This window comes from Larus michahellis, chromosome 10 (assembly GCF_964199755.1).
Source record: "Larus michahellis chromosome 10, bLarMic1.1, whole genome shotgun sequence".
NCBI lineage: Eukaryota > Metazoa > Chordata > Aves > Charadriiformes > Laridae > Larus > Larus michahellis.
In genome coordinates, this window is record NC_133905.1 from 5,686,007 (window position 1) to 5,698,350 (window position 12,344).

The 12,344-nt window shown below is 47.3% G+C and overlaps 1 protein-coding gene across 2 annotated transcripts in view; it reads left to right on the top strand.

The window, feature by feature from the left end:
• Window positions 1-514: 514 nt before the first annotated feature.
• SETD5 (SET domain containing 5) overlaps window positions 515-12,344 on the top strand; it is a 67,431-nt gene continuing 55,601 nt past the window's right edge. Inside the window, exon 1 of one of the 2 annotated variants that reach the window (XM_074602298.1) lies at window positions 515-688. The gene's annotated coding sequence lies outside the window, so the exon portion shown is untranslated. The remainder of the gene's footprint in view (window positions 689-12,344) is intronic. The other variant, XM_074602297.1, reaches the window with a different exon arrangement.

Below are 12,344 nucleotides of genomic sequence, written 5' to 3' on the forward strand. Positions count from 1 at the left end.
CCCTGCGGCCACCTTCATTCCCGACACCACCCCCCTTCCTCCCCGGGCCGCGCATGCGTGGCGCAGCGGCGGCTGCCGCCCAGGAATCCCGGCCGCCCGCGCCGCCCCTTCTTTCTGCCACGTGTCCCGACGCGGGAGTTACCCCGCGGAGAGCGGGCGCCTCGGCGGGGGCGACCGCCGGCCCCGCCCCTCGGCACGTAGCGCGGCTCGGCCGGCCGGCGCTGCCGCAGCCCGCCCGCACCTCCTCGGCGCTAGCAGCCGCCTGACTGACAGCCCCGCGCGCCAATGGGGCGCCACCACCGTGAGGAGAGCGGCGGGGCGGGGGCGCGGCTCCCAATGAGGCGGGAGAGGGGGCGGGGCCGGGCGGCGAGGCTACCAATGGTAAGCGCGGGTGGGCGGGGCGTTGGCGGCGGCGGGCGTCCCGGAGGGGCGGGGCGTTACGGCGTGGCAGCCAACGGGGAGCGGGGGTGGGCGTGCCCGGGGCGCCCCTGGCGCCGGCGCCGGGGATCCCCGTGCTCCCAGTGCCGTTTCCGCCCGGCCTGAGGAGAAGCCGCCGCTACTGCTGCCAGGGGGAGGGGCTGGCGCTGCCGCTGCCGCCGAGGGCTTGCTCCCGCCGGCTGCCCAGGAGACGCCGTGGCGCTGAGCCGGGCCTAGTGCCGCGCGGGGGCCCGGGGAACGGGCCGGCCAGGTAGGTGCGGGCAGGCTGGCGGGGACCGGCCGTAGCTGGTGGCGGGGCTGGCGGGAGGGGAACGCTGAGGCGGCCGCGGGGGGCTCCCGGCGCGGGCCGTGGCCCGGCCCTCCGCCCTGCCCTGCCTCGGGGGCCTGGGCGTCAGGGCCCTGCCGCGGCGGTGGGGCAGTGGCCCGGGAGGCCCCGCTCGACCCGGCCCGGTGGGAGAGGCCCGGCCCGGCCCGGCTCGGCTCGGCGGTGCGGGCCATCATGGCGCTCCCGGTGGTGTGCTCCCGCCCGCGGCGGCTGGGCTGGGGCTGGTGGTGGCAGGTCGGTGCGGGGCCGGGGTTGGGGCCGGGCTCGGCCGCGGGGCTTTGTCGGTGGAGGCGATGGCCGGGGAAGCCCCGCTGTAGGCTGGTCTGCTCCGCTCCCCTTTTTCCCCCTCTTATTGTCCGGGAGGGGCCTTGGGGGTCGTTGTCCGTCTCGGGGCAGCCTCCTCCGGGCCGCCGCCGCCTGCCCCTGCCGCCGCTGCCCGCCCCGAGCCGCTGGCCCCTCCGGGCCTCGGGGGAGGCAGTGTTTGACCTGCATTTTCTGCTTTCTCATGGTGCCCGTGCGGCGTCTTCCCCCGTAACCCCCCGCTCCCGCCGCCGGGGGCTGCAGCGCGGATCCTCCTGCATTTCCCCGCCCGTCACGCGTGGCCGCCGCGGGGTGGGTTCCCGGCCGCCCTGCCCGGTCTCCCCCCCCGGCCCCGCTCCGACCCTCCGCCGCCTCGTCTCCGGCGGCACCGGCAAGGTCACTGTCGCCCGGCGGCTCGTCCTTGGGTGCTGGTGACCGGAGTTCACCGCCGGGTCGGGCGGGGAGGGAAGGAGGGGAGGTGCGAGGCCGCGTGGGGCCCCGTGGAAGCGGGGAAATGGGTGTAGCGGCGTGGGGCGGGTTCACAACCCTTTCCCGGCCTTGTCCCCACGCTCCTCTGCCCGGAATTAGGATCCCCCGGGTGGGCTTTATTTTTTGGAGGGGTGTGTTGTGCAGGTGTGTGGAGGGCACGGGGTGCTGCAGGGCTGCGGTGGCTGTTGCGGGCTCTGGCCATGATGTCATGGGAGCGCTGAGGGTACGGCCGGGCCGGGGCGAGGGAGCAAGTGTCTCTCCTGGTGTGAAGGATGCAGCTGGGTCTCGAAGAACTTGATGTTGGGTGTCCGATGGTGTGGTGGTACATCGTGGATTTCAGGCGGTTCCCCTTCGCCCTGTCGGGGCGTTACTGCCAGAACCTAAACCCAGAATAGGACTTTCCTATTTCTTCAGTAGAAATAGGAGATTCCCCATTTCACTTGCATAGGAAATACTAGGATTCTTTTTTTCTCTTGTGGTTGACCCAGGAAGTCGTCATGTTAGCCCTTCTGGGTTTTGGGTTTTTTTTGTTTTTGCTCTAGAGGTGCAGGGAGGAGGGTGTTGCTTTGCTCTGGATCCTGTGGGTAAGCGTTGAAGACAGTGACAGCAGCTGCTGTTGGCTCTGGAGCTCTGGTTGCTATGAGAGAGAAGCTTCAGTAGACTTGGCTGCTATCTCCAGGGAAGGACAGCAGAGCAGCCTCCATTAATGTGGTGGTGGAGAGATGGCTGGCTCACATTCAGCAAAGGGCTTTACTTTTTGGGCTGTTTCCACAGGTCCAAAGCAGAAGCGGGGGTATGTTTTGGTCCGGTGGGACAAAAACCTACAAGGTGGGTTTCATCACTTTTCTCGAGTTAATGGAATTGCTTTAAAGTGTTGGTTGGAAACCCCGAGTCACCCTTTCCAGATATTTTGGTCTGTGTGAAAAGTAGGACAGCGAGAATTGATATGATCTTTCTGTTAACTGAAGGCTGCAGTCGTGTCTCTTTTGAACTCCAGTCTCCTTTCCAGCCAGTAACAGAGCCAGATGCTTTTCTTATTGTTTGTATGTCTCCTTCCTCCCCTTCCATCGCCTGGGCCCCACTTGCCTTATTGACTGGAATTTCTGCTGTGTGCAGTGGGTGTGTGCAGCAGACACCAGCCTGCTAGTGCTGAGAAGGGATTTTCCATTCACAGACCAGGGAACAGTCAAAATAAAGGCCCGGCTCAACTTTGGGACTGCAAACAGGGAGCGGGGAGAGGAGTTTCCCCTCTACTGCAGAGTAAAATTTATCCTCTGCGCTGCTTGGGCAGTTGTACGTCAAAACGTTTAGAAAACGCTGCTCTGCTTTGCAACAGTGGGGTGAAACCTCCTGTGAATAATGGGGAAGGTTCTTCTCTTTCGGTTGACTCAAATGCTTGATGAAGGAACAGTTTGCAGGAGGCCATTTTTGACGTGACTATGTATTGTGGAATCTGCCAGCTCCTATCCCCACACTCTGTCTACTTGACTGCAATAGCTTCCTTTTTTTTTTTTTTTTTTTAAAAGGAAGAATGAGTGCTTTTCTTATCTGCTTAACTAACCATTTGGCACTGGCTGCTGTCTGTATGATATTATGTTGTTGTCTTGGAGCTATCGGTGTATTCCAGTGCATTTGTTAAAGATGAAACTGTTGGTGGAGGTATGCAGTATGGGAAATGGGAATACGTTAGCATTAGAAAATAACTGCCATCCTTGTAAACTAACACCTGTGATGAGGAGCCCCTTGCCCTGGCCTGAGTTACCAAACTGAGAATTACTGTGAGCTTGAAGCAAAAATTCCAGGACCAGAATAATGTGAGAGAGATTAAAACATGCCCTTGAATCCGCTTGACTGGCAGCAGTCCTGTGGTAGATGCCAAACGAGCTCTTATATTTGAGGATCTGTAGCACCCAAATTATTTCACCAAGTGGGGTGAGCAGCTTTTAACCCATCTAAAATGCATCCATCACTGGGGCTGAATGTGGTATCTGCTGCCTAGCACGGACTGACATGACAATAGTAATGGATTTAGGATTTTGTGGGTATGAAAACTAGCTCCTCAGTTTACTAAAATATAACAAAGTGATCTTCATGGCCCCTTAGTCTTTGTTCACAGTCTCTCTGTACGTTGTTTACAGTCTCTCTGTATGTTATGATGGGGAATTAGTCTGCTGCCTCTCATTCTGTTGAATAACTGGCACCGCTTTGACAAGGCCCTGGCTTTTCATTTTACTGTCATAACCCAAGTGACCTGAAAGTAATATTCCTTAGCTAATGTTGTCTATGATTTCACCACCCCAAGGTGAGGTAGTGAAATCCCACGTATGCTTAAATTCTTTTTTAGAAAGAGGACTCAGTTACAACCAGATCTTATTTTGAAAAGTAATAGGTCAAAGTTGGAAAAAACCCATAGGAAAGAGATGGTATCAAACTGGCATCTCAGAATGTGCAGAAGTTTATGCTCTTTTTTTTGGGTAGGGGTGGGGAATCCAACAACAAATGCTGATTTAAATTTTCCAGATGTTCTCTGAAGTAAAAAAAAAAAAAAATTTTTAATTCAGACTTCCAGGTGCAAAGCATGCAAGGGAGAACTAAATGTGTGATGTCCCAGCCGTGTTATTTATGAGTCTGACCGGTCTATTCTTTCTCCCATTTTGAGTGATCAGACTTTTACGAACTTGTTTTGAATGATGTGATGAGATAAAAATGTTTCTATCTATTCTGGCAATAGTAAAACAAACATAATGAGTGTTCAGAGGTTTGAAACTTCAAAAATCATTGTTCTCATGGCAATTATTACTGTGTTACAGATGCACATTTGTGTTCTTACTCTGGTGCTGCTTGGATGTGTAACTCTGAAATCTTGCCAGTGAAATCTGATGTTACGTGCTGTATATTAGAAAGGTTGCAATAGGCAAAGTTTTATATATATATACACAAGATGTAGTAGCGGTACTTGAGTTGAAAGCATTAAATGTATGTTTAAATGGATAGCATGTGAGATACTAAGTCTCAGTTGCCCCTACAAAACTAAAGCTACTATTTGATTTTAAAATAAAGACTTTGTTGCATTTTACTTGTCTCTTTAGTTTTTTTCTCTTCCAAATTTAAAAAAAAAAAGCTATGGATGTTAAAGCTGTTACGCATTCTACAGCCAGTCTTTGGCTTCCATGACCAACTTGTGGCAAGAGTTAGTGCACAGTAAGTTTGTACTTACATTGTTAGAGGCAGTTTTGCATAAATCTGGCTTAGCCTAAACCTTTTGCTTATTTTGATCATGGAAAAAGCCCCAGACCATAATGCAGCAAGAGTTCAACATCTTGAAACTGTGGGACCAGAGATTTCTTTCCACTTTTTCTCTTTTCTTAATTTCTTACTGAAGTTGCTGGGAGTTTCTTGCGTTTGGGTGTTTGGTTTGTGGTTGGGTTTTGTTTTTTGTTTTTTTTTCACAGGATTTGCTATTTTGGTGGCAATTTTCCAGTATTCCTGTAGCAAATCAGCCGAGCGGCGGCCCCCGTCCCTGCTGAGCAGGGAGAATGTGCAGTGCTCCTGGCCTCCCTGCTGAGCTCACGCAGGGGTGGGACTTGCTAAGCTGCTGAAATCGCAGCTAATGCCCACTGAGCATGCTGAGAAACAGTTTTTTCAACTGCTCCTAGTTTAAAAATTTTTTTTTCTTCTATAATTAGTAAAGATGCTCTTTGTCTCGGAGGATGATCTACGCGACAAATCAGGAGATTCTTGTTCATCGTCCCCCTTCCCCCCTAGCTGAGTGGTGAAGTATTATTTTCCTGTAACAAAAATAGCTAAAGGGATTTTTCCCTCACTTCAACTGATGAGTCTGAACTTGAAAAGCTGTAGCCCAAAAGAAGAAAACTAGCCCTGATGCTAGTTTTTGTTGCCACAAGCCCTATAGGAGCGTCAATGTTGTTGTTTAAATTGTAAATCTGCAACTTTCTGATGCTTAAATCTAATTTAAATGCTTAAACAGTAGAACAAACAAATTTTATTTTTAAATAATAAATTTGAGAAAGAAAAACTTTCTTGGTGAGTTTCATTTTCTTCCTACCAAACACACACAAACCCCAATTATTTTAATGAGCAATATGGGAAATACTCAGAAAATGTACTGATGTGCTCAGACTTCAAGGTGGAAAAATGTGGGAGGACTTGTCGGCAGTTTGAGTGGCAAGTTTTTTAGTGAGCAGGAGAAGTAATTTCTTTTGTGGTCAGGAATCCAATAGTCCCACGTTCACCAAACATGAAGAAAAAGGGGAGAAGGAAGAGGGAGGAACACAGAAGAGTGGCGTTGAGAAATAGTCAGGAATTTGGCTTTTAGAGTGAAGTTTAGAAGTGATCTGTTGTTTATGCTAAAGTTTAATCCTTATAAACTTGATAACGTAGACAGGTCTTGCATTCCTCCCTGAGGGTCACGGAAGGGCTAAGTTTAGCAAAGGGGAGGTATCCCAAGCAGTCAGATCTATGCAGTTTTCAAGGCAGCAAACTTTTTTGCTTATTCATGCTGTTCTAAGTGAGCTTAGTTATTTTTTTCACTTACAAGCAGCCTTTTGAGACAGAATGTGAGTTAGTTTTAAAACCAAAATGCTTAAGCCCTAAAATATTGCAAAGTAATTTCAGAGTAGAAAGGTCACGGTGCTTTTGATGTGTTCATATTTAGAGCATGATTACAATTACAATCATACGCATTGACAAGAAGATATTGTCTGGATTTGGTAGCTGCTCATTTAGTGACTCAGACTTATTCCTGTTGTCCTTATGGATCTCATACCAGGGTTTTCTTTTGCAGCTGTGCTGATTTATGGGACAAAACTTTTTCAGTGACCACGCCAGCAGCCCAGAAAACGGTTCGAAGTTCTGACTGATACTGCAAAGAATCCTCTTGACTTTGAAGTGAGCAGTTTGAAATGCAAGTTGTTGATAGGGAAGGAGTGTGAGACCCCGTCGTCAGACTTTTTAACAGAATGTGCCTGCTGAGGGTGATTCAGTAAAAGAAAAAAAAAAAAGTCAGGATGCAGCTTGGAGTTTTAGTTTGTCGGTGTCAGATAATGCAGTCTCTTGGTTTTGCATAGACTTTGAGTCATGAAAATAACTGGCTGGAGGATTTTTGAGGATTGAGTTGCATGGAAATATTTGGATAAGGAAGCCCATGTAAGACAGCGTTGCTCAGACTGGAGGAGAGAAAGATGCAGCCTGCTTCTGGGAGCAGAACATGGGAGCTGCAGAGGTGATAGCTGGAAGGAAGATGGGACCAGGAGAACTGAGACGTCTCGTCACAGGTCCAGGTAGTGCAGAGAATGAGAGCGAGGAGTATTTTTCAGTGTGGCCTTGTTTCCTAGGTATGCCTCTGCCCAAATGACATCTTTCTGGCCATTTTATCAGTTGCTCTCTAGGGCTGGTACCACTTCAGGATGTCTGTGTGGAAGCTGCTCCCAAGGAGCAATTCTCAAATGTTTTTATTGGAGAGTGAAGAGGTGAGAATGTATCCTTGCTTGTAGGCAGGAAGGAACACACTGGGAAAAGTTTGAGAACCAGTGATTTAGGAAACTGAAGTGCCCTGGGGGTTCAGCATGGAGCCCTTAAAATAGTTAGCATGTCTCAACCTGAGTTGCAGTATCAATTTATAGATACTTGGAAGAATATATGAGCCTTTTGCATTCATGTGGCCTTTAACTAAAGACACTAAAACAAATTATTTCCTGTGTTTTGGTGGCATTAGGTTGGAATAACTTATAATCACGCTGCAAGAATGCTTTCAGTAATGTGGCTGTAGATTAACTTTTGCCACAGCAAAGATCTGGAAGCTTCCTGTATAAATGCAGCTAAAGTGAACCTTTAGAAGAAGAAAAGATGACTGCTTGATCAAGTTAAGTAGGCTGTGCTTGACTGTAGAGGAGCCTGGCTTTCTAATTGAAAGTTCTCTTGCAGTTTCATGAATTTCAAGGACGTTAGAGTTCAAGATGGCCTGAAGGTTAATAGGGAACAAAGATACTTGTAGGGTGAAAGTCAGGTTCTGAGCTTGCCACAAACTCACTTTGTTGTGCAGTTCTTCTAATATCCACCTCAGGGTTTGCTCATATATGGAAATTTGTGTATTAAACTGGGATGGGTGTTTGTGATGCACTCTATATTGTTTGCACAACTTTGCGCAGGTTTTTGGTGCGCAGTAGCGGTATGGTTCTGTAGCAGTTCAAGCTGACCTGATGTGCTGCTGCCACAGTCCTGCTCTCCTTCCCACCATCGCTTTTGCCTCTGTTCTGGCATATGCCTGCCCCAGTAGTGAACTATTCAGGAAGGCTACCATGAGGAAAAGAAATGCATTTCATTTATGGGAGTAAGAGTTTTCTGCTGGCTTCTGCCTGAACTGCTCAGCTGTGGGGTCAGGTTAGCACCAGTGCAGAAAGGGATGGGGAGGCTGCGCCGAGGCTGTGCCAGCTGAAGTCAGCTTGAAACTATTGCAGAACTGTACCCTGTGAGTGAGGTTACTCCGGGTGAAGTTACACGAGACAGCTGAGTACATCCAACAGCTCTGCTGCTGAATGGGGGAAGTTTTGCTCCCCCCTTCCTCTCCCACCCAATGTGGAGTTCTGCCTTTTCCGTTTGCCAGCTCTGGTTCTTGCTGGATCCCTTTTCTGAACTCCTCCAGTTGCTAACCCAGCAGAAAGCTGTGTTGGGGTTATTTTATGTTTTGGGTTTTGCTGGATTATTTTTTTTTTGCCAAGATAGTGAACTGAATTGACTCACCAAGAGATTTGACAAGCATCCAGAGCCCTCACAGAATAAATAGGGGAGAGCGTATGGGTGGAAGCGCAGAGGATGTGGTGTGGACCGGAGGAGGGGAGCAGGGTCTCCGCCTTTCAGTGGCAGCACAGAGTGTGGCCAGCTCAGGCTGTCCCCTGGAACTTCACACTCCTTTTGGAGGGGAGCGAGCTACCATCCACTGCGTGGTGAGCAGTCTGGGAAATACTGTAGATTTTTGCCCTTGGTTTGTGTGCATTGAGTGCTTTCTTTAGATAAACCTTTAGTTCCTTGCTTGAAAATTGGCAGCGTAGTCTTTCCTTCATCTGCTCTCGTTTGCTTAGGAAGCTGGTCAGATAGGAGTTTTAACGTAGGCTTGATCTGTGATGGAGGAAGGGTGTTATAACTTACACATGGTGCTTAACTTTGAAAATAGCAAATTCTTGTAGGTATACTTTTGCAGAAAGTAAATACAGCAGAGAACTGAAGTGATGTCTCATTTTGGAAGATGGCAAAATGTTAATTAGCATACAAGTATTCAAATCTGTATAAATAAATGCACCACACAATGTTCCTTATCCTTTTTTTTTTTTTTTTAACCTGGTAATTAATAAGTCTTTATTTTGCATTTGCTTGCCAGTCATTATGACTTGTGAGATATCCAAGCATGCAGAAAATTCTGAATTACTGAGCATATGTTATCAATCAAATTATAAAAAAAATAGTAGTAAAAAACCCCCATAACATGAATTACACCTAGCTTTGGTGAAAATGTATAGAGACAAAAGTGTGACTGGAACAATGCAAAAATTTAATTCAGCCTAGGCCGGTTGCAGCAGAAACTTGAATCCTGTTTCTCTAATATGGAAAACTTGGTTGTAGCAGCATGTATTTGAAATAGAGCAGTTGTCTGTGTACTGCAAATCCCAGCGTGTGCTGCTCCGTCTACTCACTGTGAATCGAGGCTTTTAGTTTCCTACCTGGTGAGACTATTTGGTCTAGTAGAACTTGAGGCAGCATTTTGTCTACTTGAGTTTGAATAAAGTTATTTAAATGTTAGCATGTCGTGACATCTCCAAATGCATATTGCCGTGCAAAAAATTTAGGTTGCGTGTGAGCAATCTGTCTCATAAGCAAGAAATCTCATCTCTTGTGAGGGTAATCTTTTATTTAACAAAAATCTTCACAAGTAGGTCCAAATCAGTCACATTGCAATAAAGGAACTAAGCAGATTGTATCTGCTGTGTTATGCTTCATGGCTGATAGCAGTTGTTCTGACTTTGCAAGTGTGGTAGCTGAATACCTGGGCGAGCAGAAGGGTGACATACGTAGGTAGAATTCCTGTGTTCTTCATCTGAGTGGTGGTGTCCACTCCCTGCCCGTGCCCCCAGGTAAGTACCCAGGGTTGGGACACGTCCTTTATCTGACAGTGGCTGGGCAGAACGTGGGAAGTTTTACTAAGTAATAGGCATTGTATTTTGGGTTATGCCATCCCAAACCTGTGTCTTTAGATAACTGCCTTGTCAGTATGAAGATCTCTGCTGAGGTTAAAACTACGACTTGTGAGATGTGTAAAGGAAACATATTAATGCTGCCCTGCGGCGGTCCTGTTTGGAGAGGCTGTTCTTGGGTGCTCTGCCTGAGGTGGGAGACACTTGGATGCTGAAATCACAAGCTGATGACATCCTTTACACACCTGTGGAAATCGCCGTTAGTTCTGCTAGAAGAGCAGTGCTTGTTACCTTTCCAGCTTAACTCCTGAACACACTTGGAGCTCCTGGAAACACGTGGGTCAGTCAGAGAAGTTCAAGAAGCCAAGCATAGAAGTGCTTGCATCTGGTGTCACAAGTCTGCTGTTTGATGGATTCTCTTCGGCCACTGTGGGTTCAGAGTATCCTTTAGGAAAGGTTCACCTATAGGATTTGTAAGAAGATGAAAAATTCACAAACTGGGAAAAGGCTTTCCTCACAGGCTGCCAGAGAACGTAAGATTGAAATGTGTCACAGTTTGTATTTCCTGCTCCTATATTTCTAAGCCTTACGTATGCAGATAGAAGTAATAAATTAATAAAGAATACAGCGCTAGCGTATTCTAAAAGTGAGACTATACATTGAAACCGGCAGTCATTAGTTAGGCTTTTTTCAGGCATTGCTTGGAACTGTCAGCTTGAAACTGGTCAGCAGAAATTTCTTGAATTGCACATGGAGAAGAGGACCTTGGAGGAGCATTGAATGAAATGGCGTGTCCAAATGTTGATGTAACTTCTCTGGTTTTTGCGGAACTGTATGAAAATGTAACCAGGATCCTTTCAGTGAAATCCTTTGACTGAAAATTCCTTCTTTTTTTCAAGCCATGTCACACAGCAGAGATGGATGGGGGTGGTTTAGGAGCAGGCTGTTCTTGTGAGCAAAGTTTGTAGCTTTCTGTTGCTCTTCCAGTGTCAGAGTTTAAGGTGTCACTCCTTTTTCTGAGCGATAGTGAACTAGGCTGTTCCCATGAGAGTCGCTGTGTTGGGGTAACGTTTGCAAGGAATTCTGATATATTCAGTTTTACGTGAAGAGAAGGTTGTGAGGGAGGAAATAAATGGCCTTGACACATATTTGAAAAATGATGGAAACTTTTCAGCATTTTGTAAAACAAAATTACCTAAGTTGTTAAGGAAGATGGTTGTTACTGAAATGGTATGTGGGTTTAAAATGTACAAATTCATCTCGAACAATGGGACTTGCTATGGAGTTCTGTTAGTATTGAGAAGGTGCAGTTTAGCTTAGGTGAAAATCTCTCCAGTTAAACATATCATCCCTGCTTTTTGTGGGGCTGCTGCTTCTCACTCCGGATGCGTGCGTGGGTCCTTAGCCTGTACCAACCATGAATGAAATGAGTGAAATGGCCACAGTGGTTTACACTTTTTTTTTCAGGTGATTTTTCCACCCAGAAGTTAGAGATGCAATTCTGCCAGGGTGGTTTGTCCCCAGTCCTGTTCTGGTTAAATCTGGTTAGCTCTAGCTTTCGTGTGCACGGCTCAAAACATGGTGTGTGGCATCTCAGAAGCAGTATTCTGATTTTACCGATGGGAAGATTAAGGCACAGGAAAGCAATTAGCTTGCACAGGACATCTTATAGGCACTGTGAGGGTAAAACATGGATTTATTATTTATTTTTTTTTGACTCCTGGTCTAGTGGTGCAAACTGCTTCTCTTGGACTTTTTTAGGTAGCTGTCTCACCCATGCCAGTCCTTGTCTCTGCCCACGTGTCCATGTTCTGTAGTGCTGTGTTGTTTCTGTATATACCTTTGGTTTCTTTCAGTAAAGCAATCAGCGGTTTTAATACCGATGTTAATAGGTGTGGTGGGGAGTACGTTGTGTAGTGAATATGGGTGAAAAAATGTCCTGTATGAGTTGTTAATGGGGAAGCCTGGTAGTATGAGCCAGGGTGTTTTTCCTGCTTGTTTTCACTAGCATTGTGATGCTACAAGATAGTTTGGGTTAAGAACAATGTTGCTACTGATATGTAGCCATCAGGACTGATAAACTATGTGAAGGGGCCTTCAGAGTATCTTGGCAAACTGTGTTTGGATGCTTAGTGCACACAAAGTCTATCTGCATTATTCGGGAAGATAATTCCTGTCTGTGCTGTTTTTCTCCTGTGTTGAGATCATTCTCCTATCCAACTGTTACCCTGCTGAGGCCTTGATAGTTCTCAGTTTTTCCATAATGACAAAATCAAATTAGCCCTATGATGACTGGTGTATGTGAAATTCCTTTTGGTTAAAGGATGTTGCCCTGAATATTTTCTGGCTATTTTTTTCTTGGGAGAATTCAGCATCTTGGGTTTGAAAGGGAAAGGAGAAAAGATGCAGATTAGGAAACGCTGGTGTGTAAGGTACAGGGAGGAGCGCGTAGCTTGCTTCTAGAACATAATCTGTCCAGCTGTGACTTAGTCATCTTCGGTCTTATATAAAATGCGTCCAATCTAAATAGTTGAGCATCTCCCTCCTGAATGCGGCAAACCAGCGTCTTTTATGCTTATGTGAAGCTG